We start from the raw sequence: 7,469 nt of genomic DNA, 5'->3' as shown, positions 1-7,469 counted from the left end.
GTATTCCTGGGGATGGGAGTGGAGCAGTGCAGTAAACAAAGAGTACGAGAAAGTTCCTTCTGCCCCCTCCCCACCTCAGTGCACACACATCCCTGTGGTGGGAGAGCGGTGGGGGTGTGGAAACAATGGGAACCTATGAGTCATGGGGATAATGCAAGGCAGGATAATGTTTCTCCAAAAAGGCTCCCTCCAGCCATGTCCGGAGGAGCTGACGTAGGCAGCTGACAGGCTGTGACATCTGAAATGACCCCTAATTCTGGCAGTCACTTGCCTTGCTGTGAATGACCTAGGTTTTCTTTTTATCTTTTAATTCAATTTTTATTTTTAGCAAAATGATATATAAAAATACCTTCAGAAAGTCAAATAATACTACCTGGATTACAATGGAAAACAGCAGTTGCCTGCCTCACCCTTCCCCAACTCCAGTCCCCAGAGGCGACCTCTTTTGGACTTTCAAGTTATTTCTTTTTATTTTTCTAAATATCATCTGACTGCTTTTTCTTATCCCATGATTATTTTTCTTATCCCATTTAGTTAGTATGGACTCTCTTCCTACAACAAAAGACGAGGATTATCCCCTCTCCACTCCAACATACATCCTTTGCCTATCCTCCCAATATAGCAAGAGCTCAACCTATGCTTACATCTCAATTTGGTGTTTACATTATTACAAATGCATAAATATTACATAAGGTGCTTAAGTTGCACTTTCTTTCTTACATGACATTTTGTTTTCCATGTTTTTTCTTTGTTTGCTTGGTTTTGTATGTTCCTAGCACAAATAGCTCCCAAACTCCCTGCTATCATTATAAAGCTCCTTTCAAACAGGTTATCTCTTAGTCCCATTTGTTTGTTCTTGCCAACATCTCTTCCAGGATTGACCATCTTTCTGCTCCTGGCTGGATGGTTGCTCTCTAGGCGTGCTGCATCCTATCACCATGAAGCATTGCTTCCCCATTAATTGGGAATTTCCTTTGCCTTCACCCTACATGGGAGTCCCTGTTTTTTGAATCCAACGCCATCTGTCTTTTCTTGTTTACTTCCTTGCTTGGTGAAATGCTTCCTTCAATCATTTCCTGAGAAATGGTGAAAGGAAGGTAAACTTTTTGAGACCTTGTATGTCTAAAAAGATCTTTATTTTACCTTCAAGCTTGGTTGACAGTTTGGCTGGGTATCTAAATCTAGGCTTGAAATTTTTTTTCTTCAAAATTTTGAGTTTTTTCCTTTGTCTTTCAGCTTCCTTTATGGCTGTGGAGAAGTTCAGTGACATGCTAATCCCTGGGCCTTCAGATATGGCTGGGTTTTTTTGTTTGTTTGTTTTTGTTTTGTTTTTTGTCTCTCTCTCTCTGTAAATTCTTTAGAATCTCTTTATTTCCAGTGCATTGGTTGGTATATTTTTCCATTCACCATGCAGGTCCTTAAAGCTCTCCTTCAATCTAGAAGCACATGCCTTGTGCTCCTTTCTGGGTCTATTAAGTTCTATCTTTTTGAGTGGGACCACTTGGATTGGTCTTCTGGTTTTCTAATCTTTACTTTTTGTCTTCTTATCCTACTTTCAAGAGGATTTTCTCATCTTTATTTCTCACCCTCTAACAGATTTTTTAAAATTCTACTTTATTTTCATTTTGTTTCTTTTTTTCTTCTTAACTTTTTATTAAGAGAATTGCAAATATACAGAAAAGCTGAAAAAATAGTATACTTAAATGATACTTAATATAAACAATACTTCAATAAAATAGTACTTTTCCCCTCTACCTAGGTTAGTGCTGTTCAATAGAAATACAATGTGAGCCATGTATGTAATTTTAAACTCTCTAGTAGCCACATTAACAAAGTAAAAAGAACCAGGTGAAATTAACTTAAAAATATATATTATTTATTTCAAAATATTATTTCACCATGAAAGGAATATAAAATTATTAATGAGATATTTTACATTCATTTTCTGTACTAAGCCTTTAAAAGCTAGCATGTGGCCGGGCGCGGTGGCTCAAGCCTGTAATCCCAGCACTTTGGGAGGCCGAGGCGGGCGGATCACGAGGTCAGGAGATCGAGACCATCCTGGCTAACATGGTGAAACCCCGTCTCTACTAAAAATACAAAAAACTAGCCGGGCGTGGTGGCGGGCGCCTGTAGTCCCAGCTACTCGGAGGCTGAGGCAGGAGAATGGCCTGAACCTGGGAGGCGGAGCTTGCAGTGAGCCGAGATCGCGCCACGGCACTCCAGCCTGGGTGACACAGCGCGAGACTCCGTCTCAAAAAAAAAAAAAAAAAAAAAAGCTAGCATGTGTTTTGTAATCACAGTATATCTCAGTTCAGATGATGTCAAGAATTAGTAGCCACAAGTGACTAGTGACTAGTAGCTACTGTATTAGTGTGAAACAAGAAGGAACAATCAATTACCTATCTATATACTGCATGTATACTTTGGCAGAACTATTTCAAAGAAATTTATAGACTACATTTTTTATTTCAACAGTTTTTAGGGTTCAAATGGCTTTTGGTTACATGGATGAACTATACAGTGGTAAATTCTGAGATTTTAGTGCACGCTAGAACACATTATTCTTGATTGTTAAATACTTTAGTCTGCAGATCCTAAGATTAAGGACATTCTGCTACATCATCATACCACTATTATCACACCTAAGAAAATTAACAATGATTTTCTAATATCTTTAAAATCCATATTTAAATTTTCTAAATTGTGCCCAAATTATCTTTTGTAACTGGTCTGTGTGAACTGGGATCTTATCTGGTTCCATTCGGTTGTTAGTTCCCCTCAGTCTTTCTAAAATCTATCATAGTCTTCCTATCTTTTTGTTGCCCCATAGCATTGCCTTTTTTTTTTTTTTTTTGAGATGGAGTTTCACTCTTGTCACCCAGGCTGGAGTGCAATGACGTGATCTCAGCTCACTGCAACCTTCACCTCCCAGGTTCAAGCGATTCTCCAGCCTCAGTCCCCAGAGTAACTGGGATTTCAGGTACACGCCACCACGCCTGGCTAATTTTTTGTATTTTTAGTAGAGATGGGGTTTCGCCATGTTGGCCAGGCTGGTCTCCAACTTCTGACCTCAGGTGATCCATCCACCTCGGCCTGCCAAAGTGTTGGGATTATAGGTGTGAGCCACCATACCTGGCCCGGCGTTGACTTTTTAAAGATCTAGGCAAATTTTTTGTTTGTTTGTTTGTTTGTTTGAGACATAGTCTCTGTCGACCAGGCTGGAGTGCAGTGGCGCAATCTCGGCTCACTACAACCTCCACCTCTTGGGTTCAAGCAATTCTCTTGCCTCAGCCTCCCGAATAGCTGGGATTACAGACATGTGCCACCACACAGGGCTAATTTTTGTATTTTTAGTAGAGACGGGGTTTCACCATGTTGTTCAGGCTGGTCTTGAACTCCTGACCTCAGGTGATCTGCCCACCTTGGCCTCCTAAAGTGTTGGGATTACAGGCATGAGCCACCGCGCCCAGCCCATAATTTTAATTTTCAAGAATGTTTCCTATTTTGTGAACATTACTTTTTCTCATAGCATCTTTTTCTTTATTCAAAGGTTGTGGTATTTTTCTGAGAATATTATATCAAAGAGACAAAAGATATATTTGTATATACATATTCTGTTTTCTTTTTTTTTTCTTTGAGACAGTGTCTTGCTGTGTCACCCAGCTGGAGTGTAATGGTTTGATCTCGGCTCACTGCAACCTCCGCCTCCCAGGTTCAAACGATTCTCCTGCCTCAGCCTCCCAAGTAGCTAGGACTCCAGGTGCATGCCACCACACTCGGCTAATTTTTTGTATTTTTAGTAGAGACAGGGTTTGGCTGTGTCAGCCAGGGTGGTCTCGATCTCCTAACCTTGTGATCTGCCCGCCTTGGCCTCCCAAGTATTCCGTTTTTATGTACCATCTCTGAGTATTTAAAACAATTTTTTTCTTGTTTATTTTGATTTCTCTTTTTCATAGTGAAGCCTCTCTTACAATACCTAGTGATACTTGGTTGTCCATTGGTATTTAAGGCTGAAGCTCTGATTACAGTTGACCCTTGAACAACATGGGGGCTAGGGTTGAACGCGCATGTTATTAGACAGTGTGGTAAGAGGGTGTGATCCCCTTTCTATAAGTTTACCCTATAGTCACATTCACACCTGTGCAGGATAAGGGGTGTACAAGAACACTCATGTATAACTTTTGTCTTCCCCAAAACTTACCTACTGATAGGCTACTGTTGACGGGAAACCTTACTGATAACATAAACAATCAATTAATATGTATTTTGTGTGTTATATATGACATATGCCGTATTCCAATAATAAAGCAAGCTAGAGAAAAGAGAATGCTATTAAGAAAAACATGAGGAAGGGAAAATATGTTTACTATTTATTTATTTTATTTTTTGAGACTGAGTCTCACTCTGAGTGCAGTGGCGCGATCTCAGCTCACTGCAACCTCTGCCTCCCGGGTTCAAGCAATTCCTTGCCTCAGCCTCCCGAGTAGCTGGGATTACAGGCACAAGCCACCACACCTGGCTAATTTTTGTATTTTTAGTAGAGACGGGGTTTCACCATCTTAGCCAAGCTGGTCTGGAACTCCTAACCTCATGATCCACCCACCTCGGCCTTCCAAAGTGCTAGGATTACAGATGTGAGCCACTGTGCCCAGCCTGTTTACTATTTATTAAGTGGAAGTGGATCATCATAATGAGTTCATCCTGGTCATCTTCACAATGAGTAGGATGAGGAGGAGGAAGACATGGGGCTGGTCTTGCTGTCTCAGAGGTGGAAGAAGATCCGTGTATAAGTGGACCTGCACAGTTCAACCCATGTTGTTCAAAGGTTGGCTGTATGTGAACAGGGCTGGTGCCCAATAAAGTTGGTGGCCAGCCAACTTTTTCATTGAGAACCCCCTACATGTCAGCATCTGTAGGTCCTTTCTCTTGGGTCAATTTCCCAGTAATTTGCTGAGTCCCCCAAATTTGCTCAGAGATATAAACCAGTTCCGATGTCCTGATGCTGAGTGGGGAAAGGCTTGGAGAAACTACTTTCACTGTGCAGACTTGCACTTAATTTCTAGCCTCACCTGTGTTAACCTCTCTATAAGCCAGCCCATTTTCTGCTATTGTGGAGAAGGATTTGCAAGAAGTAGGAGGGGATCTGGGGCTCTCATTGCTTCTTTACACACTTTCAGCTAGTCCCTCTCAGCCCTCCACCCTGGCACCCGCTTCTGAGGTATCCAGTGTTTCCAAGCGCTGAGCCATTGGAGGCTCCCTAAGCTCGAAGCTCGAATCTCAAAGAAGCCTGCTTCTCATTGCCATCCTGACCATCCTCCCACCTCCAGGCCAGGCAGCTAGTGTGCAACTGCTTCTGGGGAGTGAGTAACTGTCCTTCCTCTTTTCAGTTTCCAGAATTTTGCTGACCCCACCCACAACTTCACTTTTCTTGTCCTTGTGGGTTATGCCTTCTCAGTATGATCTGAGTAGGGTTTTAGGAGACAGCAGAGACCAAAAGCAGTCAGTCCTCTATGCAATGGCCCAGTCACTGGTGGTGAAAATTCTCTGTAGGTGAAAAAGAAACATTGAAGAGATCCTACATCCAAATTCCAACCCCATTAAGAGATCCAGAGACCTGGGAGAAGCTTGAGGAGTCTGGCTGCCTGCTGATCCCTGCTAAGGAATGACCCTTAAAAGCTCTGCTGTGTGGCCTGGTTGCTAGGGGATGGGAATCCAGGTTCTCAATTTCGACCAAAACTCTAGAGTTCTGAGACGGCCCCTTTGCCCCAGGCCAGCTCCTACATTACCCCATCACATCTCCAGACCCCAGCACAACACTTGGGGTCTGATGACCTGCTTGACATCCCCCAACCCCTATCTCTAGCCCCTGCCTTCTAGGGCCTGACCTCCCTAAACTTGCCTCTCTCTTTTATTTTCTCCTTTTAATGTTATTTTTTCACTTTCAGTACCTATCCTTCTCCCTTTTTTCTCTGCCCACTTGTTTCTCCCCTTTCCTTTCCCCCATTCCCTCTCTCTCTTGCTCTCTCTCCCTCTCCTTCCATCCATCCATGCCTGACTTCTTCCTTTGGTACATCAGGATCTTTTCCACCAACACCAGTGGTTTTCAGTCAGGATTGATTCACCCACACTCCCAGGAGATATTTGGCACCCTGGGGGAGGGAGTAGGGGTGCTACTTGCATCTCATGGGTCGAGCCCAGGGATGCTGCTAAACATCCTACGATGCCCAGGTCAGCCCCCTGCAAACAAAGGATTTTCCAGCCCCAAATGTCAATAGTGCTGAAGTTGGGAAACCCTCCTCTACCGTAGCACCTACTTCACCCCCATCTATAACTCTTCTCAGATAAAACAAGCATGGAGAGCAGGGGCCCCAAAAGAGAGCCATTGCCAGCGAAGTCTAGGATGAGCTGCCCAGACAGCCCACAGGGCACAAGCCCCCAGAATCTGCTGGTGTTGGTTGTTTTGACTTTCTCAGAGTCAGACAATCTGGGGGAAAGAGCTCCTAAACCACCCCAACTGCTGCTGCCAGCTGGTTACATGACTATGGGGACCAGCCCCGGTGCTGGCTCAGGAACAGGTCATAAAAACACAGCCAGCCCACCGCCCACTCCAGACTGGTCTCTCCCACAGTGACAAGGGTGGCAGCGGTAGCCTCTGACAAGTGTGAGGCATGGAAACCTGCCTCATCTCGAGCCTGTCCTACCAGCCTGCTGGGAACCCTCCTAGAACCCAGCATGTGGTGTGATGGGGCCTGCCTACCTTCCATGATTGCAACCCTACACTACCAAAGCCTCTGCAGGTTGACTCGACTTCCTGAAGTTGGCAGGAATAGGGGTGGATTATGGAGCAAGATGGGGCCTGGCCCTGTTGAATTCAGTGAAGCAGGCTAGGGCAGCTCAAGGAGGAGAAGAAGCTTGGAGAGCCCTGGCTCCCAACTTCACCTTCAAACCCCAGGTCATCCCCTGTGGCAGAGGCTACTTGTTGCCTCCTACTACCCATTCTCCTATTCTTACATAGTAATTGAATTTGTAGCTGGCTCCCTAGCTAAAGACTACATTTCTCAGACTCCCTTGCAGCTATGTATGTGGTCACATGACTGAGTTATGTCCCAGTGAGATATAAGCAGACATGGCATGTGCAACCTCTGGATCGTGCCTTTAAAAGGAAGAGAAGTGCAAATGTGATGGCAGGAGCTGAAACAATCACTCTGGACCATGTGAAACAGAAGTGATATGCCGAAGGTGGCCGTGCAACAAGGCAGAAGGCATGTGGCTTCCCCCATCATTGAGCTGCCATGTTGTGGACCATCTACTCAGACGTTTACATGAGAGAGAAACCAAAGTGTTTCTTGTTTAAGTCTCTGTATTTTGGGGTCTCTTTTTATAGCAGCCTATTTTGTGTCCTAATAAAAATAGCTCCTCAGTGAAGCCTTATGTGACACCCTCCCAGTCTAGACAAAGTAGGTGTC

The sequence above is a fragment of the Theropithecus gelada genome, chromosome 4 (assembly GCF_003255815.1).
Source record: "Theropithecus gelada isolate Dixy chromosome 4, Tgel_1.0, whole genome shotgun sequence".
Lineage (NCBI taxonomy): Eukaryota > Metazoa > Chordata > Mammalia > Primates > Cercopithecidae > Theropithecus > Theropithecus gelada.
This window is presented reverse-complemented; position numbering follows the sequence as displayed.